The 17,381-nt window shown below is 49.1% G+C and overlaps 1 protein-coding gene across 5 annotated transcripts in view; it reads right to left on the reverse strand.

Moving 5' to 3' along the window:
- PDPK1 (3-phosphoinositide dependent protein kinase 1) overlaps positions 1-17,381 on the reverse strand; it is a 79,475-nt gene that overhangs the window by 57,416 nt on the left and 4,678 nt on the right. Inside the window, exons 1-2 of one of the 5 annotated variants that reach the window (XM_073899633.1) lie at positions 14,578-15,412; positions 14,236-14,410 (exon numbers count right to left, since the gene is read on the reverse strand). The exons of 3 other annotated variants lie outside the window; for them this stretch is intronic. The gene's annotated coding sequence lies outside the window, so the exon portion shown is untranslated. Of the gene's footprint in view, positions 1-5,897; positions 5,917-14,235; positions 14,411-14,577; positions 15,413-17,381 lie in introns of those variants that run through there. One more of the 5 variants, XM_073899632.1, reaches the window with a different exon arrangement.

Consider the following 17,381-nt stretch of genomic DNA (forward strand, 5'->3'; position numbering starts at 1 on the left):
CCCTGCGCGCATGCACAAGCACTGTTCTTAAGTAAATCTTAAAACAAATAAACAAAACCCTGACTTCTAAGTGAACTTGTAAGAATACAATCCATTTGTAAACTGGGCGTTTTCCGAACACTTAAATTTGTTTCATACAAATTGTATGTAAAAATTTAAAGAATTTCAACTTCTTTGACAGTTTGAGTATTGAGTTCAACAGTCCCCTCTTAGAAGTAGAAACTTTCAAGGGACAATTAATTTGAGATCGAGTTACATTTTCATATCCACCCCAAAATGTATTAAGTCTCAACTAGGGGCGCCTGAGTGGCTCAGTCGTTAAGTGTCTGCCTTCAGCTCAGGTCATGATCCCGGGGTCCTCCCTGCTTGGTGGGAAGCTTGCTTCTCCCTCTCCCACTCTCCCTGCTTGTGTTCCCTCTCTCGCTGCACCTCTGTCAAATAAATAAATAAAATCTTAAAAAAAAAAAAAAGGCTCAACTGAACTATATAGTACACTAATCACCCACTAAGAATTAAGGAAAATATCAGCATGAAAATATCCAGTTATCTACCATTCACAACTGCTAAAAGTAACAAATGTTTTTGACACACAAGTTAAAATGCAAATAAACTTGGGACAAAGGAGAACAAATGACCCACAGATTTCCTTCCAGCGTCCCACCCAGTCTCAGGCACCAGACAAGACAGCTTCATTAACCCTTAGGAGACTACCAGGTAGACGGAAGCTTATTTTAATTTTTTTGAAGATTTTCTTTTTAAGTAATCTTTACCCCCAACATGGGACCCAAACCTACAACCCCCACCCCGTGACCGAGAGTTGCATGTTCCACCGACTGAACCAGCAAGGCGCCCCTGGAAGCTTATTTTGAAAATACAGAGCCCCAGGTTTTTACAGCACATCTCACAGTCAATAATCAGTGATGGCAAAACAGCCCTCACTGGGCAGGTGGGAAAGCCAGGCAGGGGTGGGCAAGCTCAGCCAGGCCAGAGGCGGCTGCTTCCAGGGTCTGGGGAGAAGCCACAGCAACTCCCAGGCCTGCCCCATCTGCACAAGGGACAGGGGATGGGGCTCAAACTGTAGAGTTGCTCTTAAGCCTGAAGTGGTTTGAAGGTGGTGTTAGGATGGGAAACTCATGGTTTTTCCTCTTTTGTTTAAAAAATGTAGTTTAGGGGCGCCTGGGTGGCTCAGTTGGTTAAGCGACTGCCTTCGGCTCAGGTCATGATCCTGGAGTCCCGGGATCGAGTCCCGCATCGGGCTCCCTGCTCAGAGGGGAGTCTGCTTCTCCCTCGGACCCTTCCCCCCTCATGCTCCATCTCATTCTCTCTCAAATAGATAAATAAATAAAAATGTAGTTTAAAACACTTCACAATGAAAAGTGATTTATCCACACATCCCGCTGACAGGCATTCACTGAACACCTACTATGAGCCCAATCCTACCTGAGCCCCTGGGACAAGAAGGAGAAAAGGCAACAGCACCTGGGTGGACACCAGGAGGCAGAGTGGGATTTGCAGGAAGAGGACTAACTGGCAATTCTCAGATCCTTCCAGATGTTTCTTTATCTGTGTCTTATCTTTATCTCTTCAAGAAGGATAAAATGCCAATTAAGCAAGGATTTTAAACAAAGGAGGAGCTTGGGGAGCCTGAGGCCAGACTCAGGGTTGGTGTGATGAGATCAAGTCTTTCACCTTGAGGGGAAGGCCACATCTCTCCACAAGCCAAGGATTCAAAGCTGTGGCCCTACACCCTCCATATCTGAGCAATGCAAGTAGGTTCTTGAAACCTGTCTTGGCTCCCAACGATTTTACAGTTCTTTTTTTTCTTTTTTGTAAAGATTTTATTTATTTGACAGAGAGCACAAGTAGGCAGAGTGGCAGGCAGAGGGAGAGGGAGTTGCAGGCTCTCCGCTGAGCAGGGAGCCCGACATGGGGCTGGATCCCAGGACCCCGAGATCATGACCTGAGCCAACTGAGCCCTCCAGGCGCCCCGGGTTTTTACATTTCTACAAACACACTGAGGAAGAACCTAATTCCGTGACACCACAAGAATAAATATCCAAACTCTTAATCATTAGTTACTAAGCTGTCTAAACCTTCTGTGTATGAACTAGTAGTCTGGGCCTCAGATAGACAAGTTACAAGAAAGAAGCATTAGCATGAAACTGTTGGGACTTGCACTCTACAGGTTCGGATCTCAGCTCTGCTTCTCACTGGCTGTCTGACCCTGAACAAGTTACGTCAGTTAACTCTGAGTGGCTCAGGCTCTCCACCTCATAGCAAAGGATAAGGAGAATCAGAGCTCCCAGGCTTGCTGTAAGGATTTATCCGAGAGAGAGAGAGAGAGAGAGAGAGAGAGAGAGAGAGAGAACAAGCAGAAGGGCAGAGAGAGGAAGAGAATCTTATAGGGGCGGAGCCTGACACAGGGCTCGATCCCACCACCCCAAGATCATGACCTGAGCAGAAACCAAGAGCTGAACTACACTCAACCAACTGAGCCCCAGGCGCCCCTTGCTGTGACGATTTAATGAGTTAATCTATGCAAAGCACACCAGCCAGACTACTCTGGAGGGAGCACACTAAAGGCACTTTTACGATTAAGTAACACAGAAGACACACAAAGGTTTCCCATCCAAGGGTCATCAGATCATCAATTAAGCCTTTTGAGGGAAAAAATGAAGCCCATCCCCTTCCCAAACGTGGTTTATGTGTCTAAGTAAAACGGAATCCACTATATATTGTATTGGGAGGCCCAATTCTAACTCTGAGGCAGATAAAATGATACAAGGCTGAGCCCCCAAACCACCAGGAGAGAAACCACGATCAAAATCAGGCCCTTCTATGGTCAAGATGCTGCCACACAGCTTAAGGTTCCAGCCAGCAACCTCTCCTTGGGAAAGGATCCCAAACTCAAAAAGCTAAGTGGTCTTTAAACACTATCTGGGCAGAGCGTGCTCTAGGGCTCTGAAACACCCTAAGAGAGGTATAGCCGACACACCACACCGTGGGAACATCTCCCTCGAGGCCCCTGTATAAAAACGAGTGGGAAGCTGCCCCCAATTCAGCCAGCTCATCCCCAAAGGAACACTGCTCTCACATCAACTGGGCTCAGTGGCAAAGAATATTTCAGTAAGAACCTCCTCCCACCCCAAGAGATCCCACAAAGCTAGGCCCAGCAACCACTGCTGCCTCCCCAACTGCCCCAACTTCCACCACGAGGAACAACTGTGGTGCAGTAGCAAAATCCAGGACCCAAGTTCTAGATCTGTGACTTAGCTGAAACCAGGGGTAACCATGGGGAAGGAAGCCACACTCTCTGAACCCTAATTTACTCTTCTATCAAATGACCTTGATAACATCGACCCAGCCCTTGAGGGCTGCCGAGTGCCTGCAAGAGACAAGAGCAGGAAGCAGCCTGTGAGGTGTGTCGGCAGACCGGGCGTAGCTAGGGCCTAAAGTGGCGGGAGGGGATTCTCGGCCTGGTGCCTGTCTGCCTGAGCTCCTAACACACACTGGGCCACATGCTATGTGGGCCACACAGATCTTCAACTGCAGGCAGTCAGGGAGCTGGCCCACACAAGACTAGTGGCCACCAGTCCTCCAGTGCAGCACCACACAAAGCCAAAGGCAGCTTCTCCGAATCAGTGTGGAACCACATTCACCAGGAGAAGCTCCAGGTGGTCAGCAGGCTGGATTTAAAGAAGACCAGAGTGGGCGCCTGGGTGGCTCAGTCGTTAAGCGTCTGCCTTCGGCCCAGGTCATGATCTCAGGGTCCTGGGATCGAGCCCCGCATCGGGCTCCCTGCTCGGCGGGAAGCCTGCTTCTCCCTCTCCCACTCCCCCTGCTTGTGTACCCCCTCTCGCTGTGTCTCTCTCTGTCAAATAAATAAAATCTTTAAAAAAAAAAAAAAATAAAGAAGACGAGAGTAAGACTGTTTCCACTGAACCACGGAACAGGGTGGAGAAAGGGCAAGAAGGAAGGGAGAAGCATTCAGTGGGTAATCCCTGAGGATGCCACTGTACCTGTCTTCCACGCTGTCCTCCAGCCCCTTGGAGCTCGTCCGCCAGCAAGAAGCAGGAGAGGCAGGCGGCAGAACACAAGGTCGGGGCTACCAGCCACCTGTGGTCTAGTCCTCAGGCCTGACAGATGGCAGCCCTCAGCAAACACTGCCTCCTCACTGTTAACTCTATACAGACGTCACCACACACACACTAGGCGACGCTGAAGTAAAGTCTGCGTGGACACACAGCTCTGCTTACTTCCCGAATTTTGGAAATGCCTAAAGGTAACCTTCACACACCATTAAGCTGATTAACATGAACATCAGGATGCCAGTTACCCCTGGACCGCAGGGGATAAGATTACAATCAGGACGGTCACTCAGAAGACTCCTAAGAACTTAGCCAAACTCTTATGTTTAATGCAGGGTGGTGGGTACACATGTGAATCTGTTTCTGCGTTCATTCTTTTAATTCCCCATATAATTATATATACCCTTTATGAATAAATACATCTTTACCGGTGCTTAAGATAAAATTAATGAAATGCCATTTTTCCTCTACTTCTAACAAATAATTAACATTTATTAAGTGCTTACTGTTTCCTACACACTCCTCTCAGCATTTTACTCATATTATCATGGTTAGTCCTCAAAGTAACTCAACATCCCCCTTTTTTTTAAAGATTTTATTTGACAGACACAGTGAGAGAGGGAACATAAGCGGAGGAGTGGGAGAGGGAGAAGCAGGGTCTCCGCTGAGCAGGGAGCCCAATGTGGGGCTTGATCCCAAGACCCTGGGATCATGACCTGAGCCAAAGGCAGACGCTTAATGACTGAGCCACCCAGGCGCCCCTCAACATCCGTTTTTTGGGGGACACTGACACACAAGGCAGGTCTCTGGCCATAGTCCCACACCCAGCAGTGAAGCCACATTCAAACTCCACCCCAGTTAGCAGAGGGTGTCTCTCAGATGCTGATATTCCATGTCAGCCAGGTAATGAAGTGGGGCCCTAACCTGGCAGGCCCTTTGTAGGGTGCATTTAGTAATCACTACTATAACACACCTTAGGCTCACACCCTCTGCCCTGGCAAATTCATATGCACAGAATCTAGCCCAAAGAGTAAGAAATTCAGACTAAAATTTGCATTACAAAAACATTCATTAAAGGGCTCCTGGCTGGCTCAGTCGGTGGAGCATATAACTCTTGATCTCAGGGTTCTGAGTTCGAGCCCCACAATGGATGCAGAGATTACTTAAAAAACAAAAACAAAAACAAAAAACCCAAAAACCATTAAGAAATTACTAACAACTGGAAAACTGGAAACAGCCTTCGTAAACGTCCACCAACAGAAGCTCACGGTTTACCCAGAGAGGACTAGGACGCCGCCACAGAAGAGGGTTACAGAAAAGCTCAAGCAAAAATGTTAAGTGAAAACAGACAGGAGACAAAACCGTGTCAGGTCCAACAGGGGTCCCAATTTAGTTAAAAAAAAAAAAGAAAAAGAAGAAGAAGAAGAAGACAGAAAGGAAACAATGAGGACTGCTGGGCCACTGGGTGAAAAACAGATCTTCTAGTGGGCTCCTTGTAACTATTAACCTTGTTAGCTGCCAAGGACAAAGTCCGACCTGGGCAGGGCCAACAGGGCTGGCACAGGAGCTCCCAGAGGGTAGGGGCTTCGAGAGGCCTTCTGAGTGGCCCACCCACCACAGAGGCCACTAAGTCCTCCAAGGACACTGGTGATATCACATGGGACCAATAGACCTTTTGAACTTCCAGGTTCACCAGCTCACTCATTCAACAAGGACTCAGGAAGCGTGATGAGATACTTGCTAACGAGATGAGTAAGCTAGCATCTTTCAGACACAGATCCTCTCAGTGGGGCAGAAATCATTACCTACCAGTGGGGGCCCAGTGTGGAAATCCTATTTCTGCTTTTCAAGCCTGTCATCCCGGAGCTATATCAGAAAAACAGCAACATTTCAAAGACAATTAATCCATATACTTCAGATTTCATTTCACGGCCAAATAACCTTGGACAAAATCTAGAATATGCATTAAAAGCTTTACTAAGTAAAATCTATTATTAGTCAGAAAACAGTAACAACACTCTCTTGCCTTCTGTTTTGCTTTAAAATTAATAATTTTAACATATTAAAGTTGACAACTAAGAAAGACTGGGTTTCTAATCTAAAACCACATTAATTATACACCACTTAAATATGGACCTCTCACTGGGAATTAAACTCATTCAGCAAACGTTTTCCCCACAATCTAGTCTGGAAATCTGAGTGATACCTAACTTGGATCAAAAGGTTACCTCATGAAGCGCTAAGGCCAGCAGATGCTGAGCTGTTTCCTGTCCTACCCAGGGAAGCCAAACCCTGGGGGGCCTCTTCTTTCCCACTCTCCAGTTTCCGACCCCAGCTCCTTAGGGGAAACCTCCCACGGCCTCCAAAAGTCAAAACTTAAAATCTAAAGCACATGGGCACTTCCAATGAAATGAGGACCTTTCTCTGGGGTTCCAGCCCTACCATTCCCTCCCCTCCCCTCTGGTGCTCTCTGCTGGGCTGGAGCCCCTCAGTGCTTCCCACACATGTGACTGCTACAGCTGCCCCCATTACCTTCCCCTCCCTGATAATGACTCACTAACTGTGCCCTCTCTTCCTCCTGTGTCCTTCAACCTCATTGCGGACAGGGCTGCACTCTGTCCTTGCCGGCCCACGACTCATGTACCTGCAAGTGAACATCTCCCCTGGCGAGGTGCAAGATTCTTGAGAGCGGTAAAGGGACCTATGGGAACTTCCCACAGTTCCTTAAAATGTCCTGGTTTTGTTTATCTTCCATCAGTTTATCCACACACAAACATATAATCACAGCGATATGGATTAACTGTTCTAGTAACCCTAACAGATTTACCTACCTTGTAAGGAAAATGCCAGACTAATGTGGTCAGACTTTTGATTTTAACCCTCTGAAAGTTCTCACTCCTTGAAATAGGAAAAAACAAAAACAAAAACCAGCCCCCAGAATGTCACTGGCCACATGAATAAATGTCATCTGGCAGGAACACCCCTCCAGCAACAAACGCTTGCATGGTTTGCAACAGCAGAAGAGACAGCGATTTTGAACAGCGGAAGCCACCTCTCCTGACACCTGAAAAGGCACCATAAGCAGCTGCCCTCCCTTCCTGGGCTCCATATCTGCAAATTTTGAATAGTTTCTTACTGGGAACAATAATAGCCAACTGAGACACAGAAAGACTGTCCCAGTGTTAATGGCTAACTCCCACAGCGGAACTTCACAACACCATCAGCGTGCAGAGAAAGATCTATTTTGTCTAGCATGACATTCATCCACACCTCCTCTCAACAACCAATTTAAGAGACAGAAAAGGAGGATGAAAGCAGGAAGGGTGGGCAGGCAGGCCCATCTGTATTTGGCCTTCTCTTAGCCTTCAGGCAGGTCAGAGCTCCGAGGCCCATCTGCTCCCCCTGCCAGGAGCCACCACCATCATTTTATCCAGACTGCTCTCCCCTTACACCCGTGCCCTGTTTTCTTCCTATCAATTCCTACCTTCGTAAGTCTCGTAGGTGCTGTGGTTATATAGAAAGGAGGTTGGAGAGGCAAATGTGTAGATGGGAGGGAAAATAAACCAAATTCAGGATTTTCCTGAGATGCTTATCTTCTGAGTTCCAGGCTAGAAAAAACTCCAAATTCTGCTCAGGGTTCAATCTAAAAGCCCCAAGTAACAGCCAAGTTACAGGTTCATCTGTGACTCAAGACAAAGGTCTTCAGACAATGAAGAACTGTAGCTTCACCAGAAAGGAAAAAAGCTAAGAGAACAAATCAAACCCAACCACCTACTTTCACAAAGGCCAGGTGACATAACTCCAGCCTCCTGCCTGCAAAAAAAGCAGGAAGGGACTGGGCGCAGAGGACCTGAGCAGTCCAGGGCAAATGCCCATTGGATCACTAGCTACAAATAATGCAGAGGGACAGGGACCTGGTCCTGATTAGAAACCAGTTCTATCAGGGAGTTCGGGTTCACTCTGCACCTGGGGACATCTCAGTCCCCGTGGTGTCCCGGGAGTGCCCAGGCTGGCAGAAAGCAGCCAGGATAGGCAGGCACCTGGACCTCATGCCAGCCCTGACCTAGTCCCTAAGTTAGAAGTCCTCCAGGTCCCAAGTATCTTCATCTGGAACTCGGGAGGATCCAAGTGGGTGAGCACGAAGGTCCCTTCCAAAATGGAAATACGGCGGTTGTTGTTCTACGACAAAACCACCAGTATCAGAGAGCAGAGCAGGGCCAAAGGCCTAATTCCAATCAATAAGAAGTAATCCTATTTCACCTCACCAGTGATAAGTCCAGTGACCCCCTGATAGGACGCCCCTAGGGGCACCCTACCTCTGTGGGATGCTTCCTGAGCCCATAACCCCAGTGTCATCACCAAAAAACATCCAACAAACCCAAATTGAGAGACAGTCTGCAAAATACCTCACCAGTACTCTTCATGAAAAGCAAGGAAAGACTGGGTGCCTGGGTGGCTCAGATGGTTAAGCATCTGCCTTCGGCTCAGGTCATGATCCCGGGGTCCTGGAATCGCGTCCCGCATCGGGCTCCCCGCTCCTTGGGAGCCTGCTTCTCTCTCTCTCTCTCTCTCTCTCCCCCTCTGTCTCTCATGAATAAATAAATCTTAAAAAAAAAAAAAAAAAAAAGCAAGGAAAGACTGAGAGTGTGTCCTCCACCAAAGGAGACCAAGGAGATGTGAGGATAACTGAGTGTGGCTGCCAGATGGGGCCCTGGGGGGAAACGGAGAGAGCCTCAACCAGGGCTGCATTCAGTTCAGAGCCTGGCACCCACGCTCATTCCTTAGTTTTGACAGATGTGGAGTGGCTGCACAGATGTTAACATCAGGGGAAGTGGGGTGACAGGTCTCTCTCAAATAAGTAAATAAATAAATCTTTAAAAAAAAGATTTTATTTATCTGTCAGAAAGACAGAGAGAGAGAGCGCGCACACGCATAAGCAGGGGGAGCATCAGGCAGAGGGAGAAGCAGGTTCCCCGCCAAGCAAGGAGCCTGATGTGGGGCTCGATCCCCCAGGACCCTGGGACCATGACCTGAGCCTAAGGCAGATGCTTAACTGACTGAGCCGCCCAGGCGTCCCACCCCAAGTTTATTTTAAAAATAAGTTTGGAGGCTTTGATAGCTTCAAGAAAACTTAGAGGATCTGAAAACATCCCGTCATTTAAAAACTTAAGAGTCAGTGCCTCAACACTAATTTGAAAAACGTAGGTAGGGCTACTGAAGGAAAGTAATACACTTGAAAGATAGAAAAAAACTAACAGAAAAAGTTTAGAATGCATTTCCTAATACCACCACCGTCTTGTTTTCGGAAACAGACATTTCCCAGCACTAGAAATGGTGCTTCCTCCTCAAAGTTCCTCCACACCTGGCTGCGCCTAGGCTGCCTGGCCCTCTGGGCTGCCCTGCCAGGAAAGCCCCTCCCTGCTCAGTGCACCTGGGCCCAGGTTCTTCTGCACTCCTCTCTGGGGCAGCCCCACAAAGGCTGGCAGGGCAATGCCCTCCCCTTGGGACACTGTCTCCCTTCAGCCCCTGGGGTAGGGCTCTGGTTGGTGGGGCTCACAGAGGTGGGCAGCCGCATGCAGGCTGTCCTCCACCCACTAAGCTGCCATCTTTTTCATGCACGGATTCCTTTAGGCCCTGAGTGTGCAGCCCTGGTTCTGTCCATGTCTTTTTTTTTTTTTTTTAAAGATTTTATGTATTTATTTGAGAGAGAGAGAATGAGAGACAGAGCACGAGAGGGAAGAGGGTCAGAGGGAGAAGCAGACTCCCTGCTGAGCAGGGAGCCCGATGCGGGACTCGATCCCAGGACTCCAGGATCGTGACCTGAGCCGAAGGTAGTCGCTTAACCAAATGAGCCACCCAGGCGCCCTGTCCATGTCTCTTCTCCATCACCAACCCATCCTCACCCCCTTCCACCCGAGACACAAAACACAGTGCCAGCATCTTGTGTGCAGGAGTTTCCCAAGATCTAAAAAAAAAAAAAGGTCATTTAGATTATGAGTTTTGTTTTCTTTTTTTAGGAAAGAGAATAAAATGCATTCACAAATAAAATCTATATTTAGATACACATTTTTGAGGCTGTATATCTGATAATAACCAGCTACGTATACACAATCAATAGAAGACTATAATTTTGACCAATGAAAAAACCCAATGGAAAAAAAATGCCAAACTGCAGGAAGAAAAAACGAGTTAACAATGGAAAAAAAAGGGCAGTAAACGCTGAGCTTCAGAGATCACGCACTGAGGGAACAGATTATTCTCTCAGCCTCCTGTCCAGCCTAAGTCCCAGGCCACTCTGAGAGGAAAGAATGCAGAACAGCTCAGTGCTCACCCTCAAGGAAGGAAGCCAGTTAATAATGACAAGAGCCCGGAAATGAGCAGTTATCAAGCTCCTTAGCTTTCTAAGTAAGTTGGCTTGCAACCTTCCGTGCCTCCCAGGGTCTGGCTGCTGTGACTCTCCAGATGAGACCTTCCTAAGAACACAGCTGAGCAGAATCAGAGTCGCGGCAATTTTCCCAAATGGACTGGTCCCCTCATTTCCCAAAGGAGGGCTCCATGCACCACTGCACACGCCAGGTCTAACGTTCCCGTCACTTCTGCCCTCCCCCTAGGTTGGTGGCTCTCTCACTCACGGAGCATGGTGAGTGAGAGGTGCACAGGTCCACGAAGGGAACCTCTAAGACAAGGTGGGCTGCTTGGACACCCCCCAGGACCATCAGCCAGGGGAGAGTGCACGACGAGAGCACAATGTGGCCGCCCCTCCAGGTGGCACCCAAGGAGGTGGCACTATATCCACCTGGAGCCACAGCTGTGGTGCTGATACAGCTCCACCCAACCACAGAGCACACACCCCCTTTAGGACAGGACACTTAGAAATTCAAGCCAAGTCGAGGCCTGGGGAGAGCCCTCACCGACCCTGCCCAAAGCAGCAGAGAGAGCTCTGCCATTTCCCCTAAGGTCCCTATACCATATGGGAATAGGAGCTTGGCTTCTGGTCAGAGGACTATTAGGGTGATCCTCATCCTCAGTTAGGGATCTTTTAAGAAAACTGTCATCCTGATGGGAAAGCAGCTGCCTCTCATGCAGAGTCCACATCACCAACGTTGGCTCTTCTACAGGTTTGGTACTCAGGTATGGCGACAGGTGGTCCGCCGCCAGCCTCGCCCACCACTGCGGCAGTGCCAACAAGAAAAGCCTCAGCTCAAACACTATATGCTCGACACTGACAGTTTGCTCATCCAGATTTAACCCAACAATTGGTTGCCGAAACCTGGCAGGAAGAGCTGTAGTACAAAAAGAAACCAATACCTTTGAAATAAAGCCTTTAAGGGTCAAGAATGTGATACAATATACATGTATAAAAAACAGATATCCCCTTCTTCAATTGTATTTCCCTAGAAGATGAAAGAGTGGGACATGAATCCACGTTTTGAACCACCCGATTCCTTCCTAGTTTGGAATGCTTTCATATTGGGCATTAAATAGGCATTAATTTTATGATGAAACCCTCCCCCGCTCAAGTATATACAACTCTAAATACAAGGAAATCAGAATGCACGTGTAGAATTCAGACATGTTTTTGTTAACAAATAGCAAAAATGTTAAGATAGGTATGTGACAAATACACCACAGGAAGCCCAGATATGAGAACCATGAGGAGAAAGCATGAAAGAGTCAGAGAAGCCATCTAGAGATTCAAGGTTCAGAAAAGATAAGGACACAACAAAGCGCAGAACCTGTTTCAGAGCTGACTACATAACAAAACCTGTTGCAGACCAAAGGGGGCAAGGGTGGGGAGGGACACACAAAGAAGCTGACTGGTCAGGAAAGGCTTCACAGCCACCAGGGGGTAGTTTCCACTGAAGGGAATTTCTTCAGGCAAAGAGGAAGAGCCTAAAGAGGAGAACCTGGCAGCCCAGAACATCGTGGACATTATCCTGTATAGGCTGGGGAGAGGGCACACGGCAGGGGCATCTGAGAAGGGACCCTCACTGAGGAGGAGCAAAGTGACAGGCCTTGAGAGGCTGGGGGAAGTCCCAGGAACACTGTTACCGGGGCACCCTTCCAGCAAATGCTCACTTCTCGATGCCCAGGAAAGGGGGACCCAGGAAGAAAGCCTGAGGTGTTTTGAGCCCCGCCAGGGGAGAGTGCACGACGAGAGCACAATGTGGCCGCCCCTCCAGGTGGCATCCCTTCCTTCACTGCACGGCAGCATCCGCAGCCAGGCCACAACGGAGTCCACACACCTGCTTCACACTGGGTTCAAGAGCAAGGTCTCCCCCCCCCAGGGGGGCGGGAGGCCCTGTGCTCCCCATCTCTCAGAAACAGGGAGGGACAGCAGAAAAGTTAACTGCGAGCCCCGTTCCTCACAGGTCACCACTACAGGTCAAAGCACACGACAAGAATTTCTGTAAGACTTCAAGCTTCCCTGCAAATCTTATCAGCCTTCTCTGACAGCATCCGATATACAGCTGTCGCTTTGAGATACAACTCCCACTGCAGTACAATTAATTCCAAAAGAGAAAAACAGGTTGAAGAATGAGACTTTAACAATGAAATCATTGTAACAGCTAAGCCCTCACCCCGATGAATTCTGACTGAAATACTGCCGAGATGCACACACGCAGTCGTCTGCACGCAGCCTCTCGTCAGCCTTCTCCAACGTGGACAGACCTGCCACAAGCTCCACAAACATGCAGAAGACACAGACCTCCAGGACGAACCTCCCTGGCATTCAGACATACCTTCACACAACAACTTTAAATACTTGGCTTCCCTGAAGGCTGCAAGCTGATTCAAAGCACAGTGGCTGGTGCACTGGGCACCTGATCCTGTCTGTGGGGCCACCAGGAACTATGTGTCTACCTTCATCAGGCCCCCAGACAATATTCCAAATGAAAACCATGCTTGTTTGGTCTTCCGTGAGCTGTGCAACAAGGCAGGGGTTGCTAGTGTAGGGCATGTCCCATCTTTTCCATACGCAGACCGTGCAGTGCAGTCAGTTCTCCTTCCGCGGGCCTATGTGCAATCCAGCTATTTAAGCACAAACTTCCATCAATTGCCCTGATGAAGGATATGAAAGCCACAAACATAGATCCTTTATAGCAAACTACCTCTCCTAAGACATTCAAAATGACTTGGAATTTCTTGGGAGTAAAAAATCTCAGTTAAAATCAGGAAAATTTTCTACACTAAGGGGATGGAAACAGACTTTGTGCAGCTACGTAAGTGCAACCAAACACTGAAAGCAGACCAAGAACCATCATGAACCCAAAAAGGCCTTTCTCCTCTAAGACATTATCATCAGAATGTATTTACCGTTACTCTTGAAAAAATGCACTCTGCCTGTTGATTCAGCTAGAGACTGGATACACCACTGGTTCTAGATATTCAAACAACTTTTTTTTTAAGATTTTATTTATTTATTTGACAGAGAGAGACAGCGAGAGAGGGAGCACAAGCAGGGGGAGTGGGAGAGGGAGAAGCAGACTCCCCGCCAAGCAGGGAACCTGATGCGGGGCTTGATCCCAGGACCCTGGGATCATGGCCTGAGCCAAAGGCAGACGCTTAACGACTAAGCCACCCAGGCGCCCCCAAACAATTTTTTAAAGGGTCTGGTAACAAATGCGAGCCAGTTAAAGGCGACAGCACTGCTGAACAGGCCTGAACGATACATGTCCAAAACTTGGTTTCCCACAACACTTCCTCCCCTGGTGATTTGCCCTTTGAACCTGCCTTCAAAACAACTGCACTCCTCCCCCCTATGGCCGGCTGTCATCCAAAGGGCAGGCACAGAGCTTGCACACATCGGCCCTGGCCCTCGCACCTGCTGAGGGAGTCATTTCAGCATCAAGTGTTCCTCAGCAGCGCGTGGGGTTCCAGCAAAGTCCATTTCCCTAGAAGACACTCCTTAGGAAGAGACAAAGTATAGTGCCAGGGAAGGTTCTCCACACTCCTTCAACTCAGAGAGAACTGGGCTTCTCACCCCATTTCTGCAGCAATTCCCCATTCATCAGACCCTTGCCTACATGCACCCAAACCCGTCAGGCGGGTCGGGACAAGAGCATAGAGTGAAAAGGACGACACGCCCAGGAGCCACCTTTTCTTCATCCCCCAAGCTGTGCTAAGGCAGCGGAGAGGCTGAAACCTGCTTTGAAGAGCTCTCTGCGACAGGCTGCTGCTGCGATCCTTCCCACAAAACGCTGTCAGAGAACCACACAAACCTCCACTTCCACCTCTTAGTACAGGGACCTCGCCCTGCCAGCTCCCAATTGCTGTAGGGGTGTCACAGGGACAGAAATACAACACACCGCAGAAGACTCCTGAGGAGAAGAGGCCCAAAAAGGAGTGTGGAAATCAGAACCCACTTCCTTCCATGTTGCCCACTTTCCCAGCCGCCTTCCCGCCCAGATGCAGCCACCCTTGCAAAAGCTAGAGCCACCCTACCTAGAGTGTGAGGGGAGCCGCTCTGCCTGATCTCCCATTTTACCTTTAACAAAATCTCTGCACAGTTCTTGTTTCCCAAAGGGAGGACTCCAAGCCTCACGCATTCAGAATATCAGCACTCAAATACAGATGAAGCAGAGCCTCTTTCCAAACAGCTGCTTTCTGACAGCGTGAGGCTGAAACAGGCTCCAGGGGTCACAGAGTTCAGCCATCTGCCCAAAAAAATAAATAAGCAGGCTGTCCTTCCATGTGAAGATGTCTCTCCTGCCTCCAGCACGGCAGAGTCCAGACGTTCAGGCACAACCCCCAGGGAAAACGTTCTGGGCAGTGGCACCACGGACTTCCTCAAGCCAAGTGCCGCACTGAGCCGCCCAGCAGACCCTTCCTCAGGGTGCTCCCCACGTGAGGGGGCAGAGTGGAGCCCAGGTCCCTGCCACCACTCAGACACGGATTCACACTGTTTACCAAGTGGATACTTAACTTACCCGCATCCCAGTTTCCGCATCTGTAAAATGGGAAGGACACCTACCTCACACAGCACTAGTAACAGAAATCAAGCAACATGGGGTGAGCTATCTGGAAAAATGCCTGCTTCTAAAGTAAGTGCTCAAGAAAGGGTTCCTCCAGCCTCTGGCCCACCTACAAATCAAAGGAGACTAAACCAATTTCAGATTTCATTTGTACTACTCCCCCTGTTGGCTGCACATGCTTAGAGAAACGGGAAAATTTAATAACGGGGATGGGGGCTTCTCCACACAATGCCACCTTAAAAATCTAGATGCAGGGATGTCTGGGTGGCTCAGTCGATTGAGCATCTGCCTTCAGCTAGGGTCATGATCCCAGAGTCCTGAGATCGAATCCTGCATCAGGCTCTCTGCTCAGCGGGGAGCCTGCTTCTCCCTCTCCCTCTGCCTGCCCCTCCCCCTGTTCGCACATGCTCTCACTCTGGGATGGATAGATAGATAGATAGATAGATAGATAGATAAATAAATAAATAAATAAATAAATAAAATAAATAAATCTAGCTGCAAACCCACTTGAACGATGCATATCTGACCGTCTTCAGGTGAAAAGCCAATGTTAGGAGCAACGTCGCCATTCCTGAGAAGAAATAGGGCCAATTCTCACACGGGGAGGGAGAGAATCTAGCTGAAGACACAAAAGCCTTGTTCCTCTCACTTCCAGACAGAGGTCTCTCCTTCATAACGTGATTCATTTGCTCTCACTGGATTCCAGCATTTTTGCCCTAAAAAGATGACTTATGCAAAGAAAACTCCAGATGGGGCGCCTGGGTAGCTCAGTCGTTAAGCGTCTGCCTTCTGCTCAGGTAGTGATCCCAGAGTCCTGGGACGGAGCCCGGGCTCCCTGCTCGGCGGGAAGCCTGCTTCTCCCTCCCACTCCCCCTGCTTGTGTTCCCTCTCTCGCTGTGTCTCTGTCAAATAAATAAATAAATAAAATTAAAAAAAAAAAAAGAAAGAAAACTCCAGATATCCAATGCCCATTATGTGGAACAACCAAGACCACAAGGAAATGTGCTCTTTGCCTCTTGTCATGATCTCCACCCAAGTACACACCTTACACTGCAACAGCACCGCTGTATGGAAAGTTCATTTTACACACTTCCATGATTGTCATCACCCCCGGCCTCCACTGAGTCTCGCCAAGAAGCCCAATTCGTGTTTTTGCCTGTTAGCCCAGACACCCCAGGGTACAGCCACATGTCGCAACAGTCAAAGACAGCCCCTTCGCCTTTCACCATTTTCTCAACTGAACAGGTCCTCTTACGACTCTGGATCGTCACCCATCTCTACAGTGTTCTTAACCTGAAGTCCATGGATGAGGTGCAGAAGATTCAAGAACCTGGTAAGGTAATTACAAAATGCAGGGTAATTCAGTGTTTTTCTCAGGAGAGGATTTATACCTTCCACCAGATTCTCAAAGGGGTTCGAGACTCCCCAAAAGGCTTAAGAACCGCTACTGCAAAGCTGTATGCTGAAAAACAACGAGTCAGGTAAGTTTCCTGGATCTTCATTCACTTAAGTGATTTTGATTTGCCTTTTGAACCAAATTTTGCAAGCTGTGTTGACATTCTTCCATCACCCACTTTCATAGTCGCGCCCAAGGTATAAATCCTGAAACCACCTTTGCGACTTCAAAACTCAAACACGGGGAAAACATCAAAACGCCAAGGATACTTTTAACAACAGGAAAAAAAAAAACATGGAAACACTAACGATACTTTTAAGCAAAACATTTCACCCAACAAGTGCTTTCCTTTTTCTTTTCCCCTGCAATCCCTCCTCGGGGTCACGATCACTCTCCCCTCGGTAGCAGGTTCAAGTTCGACCTCCCTGGGGCTTCCCACACTTGAAACCAGTGCTGGAAAAGAGCCCCAAGGCAGGAAAAGCACCCAATGCCGCTCCGCCGGGCCGGGAAAGGAGTCTACCAGATTCCACCCTAACCGTGAATTTGGGGGGAGCCTGGAGCATCAGGTGCTGTGAACAAGAACTCGTCCCTCCCGCTTCCCTGCGGCAGAGGCACTGGGACCCCGTTCCAGGTGAAGGCCCAGGATGGTTCCTCCGCAGACGGAATGAAAGGTAACCCCGGAGGCTCAGCTCCAGGCCGCGGCGCGCCGAAAACAAACTTTCCGAGCACTTCCACCGCGACAAGCCAGTGACACCTCCCCAGCCTCCCCCGCCCTCCGCGCGTCTGTCAGCGCCCCCACCGGGCAGGCGCCCGCCGCGCCGGGGCCCGGGCTCCCCGCGGCGGCCGAGAGGCGCCCTCACGAAGCCCGCGGTCCCCGGCCCGGCCGCCCGGCCGCAGGTGAGGCGCCGCCCGGCCCTGGGG

This window comes from Callorhinus ursinus, unplaced genomic scaffold, assembly GCF_003265705.2.
Source record: "Callorhinus ursinus isolate GAN/ISIS: 27379988/994484 unplaced genomic scaffold, GSC_fseal_2.0 scaffold13, whole genome shotgun sequence".
Classification (NCBI taxonomy): Eukaryota; Metazoa; Chordata; class Mammalia; order Carnivora; family Otariidae; genus Callorhinus; species Callorhinus ursinus.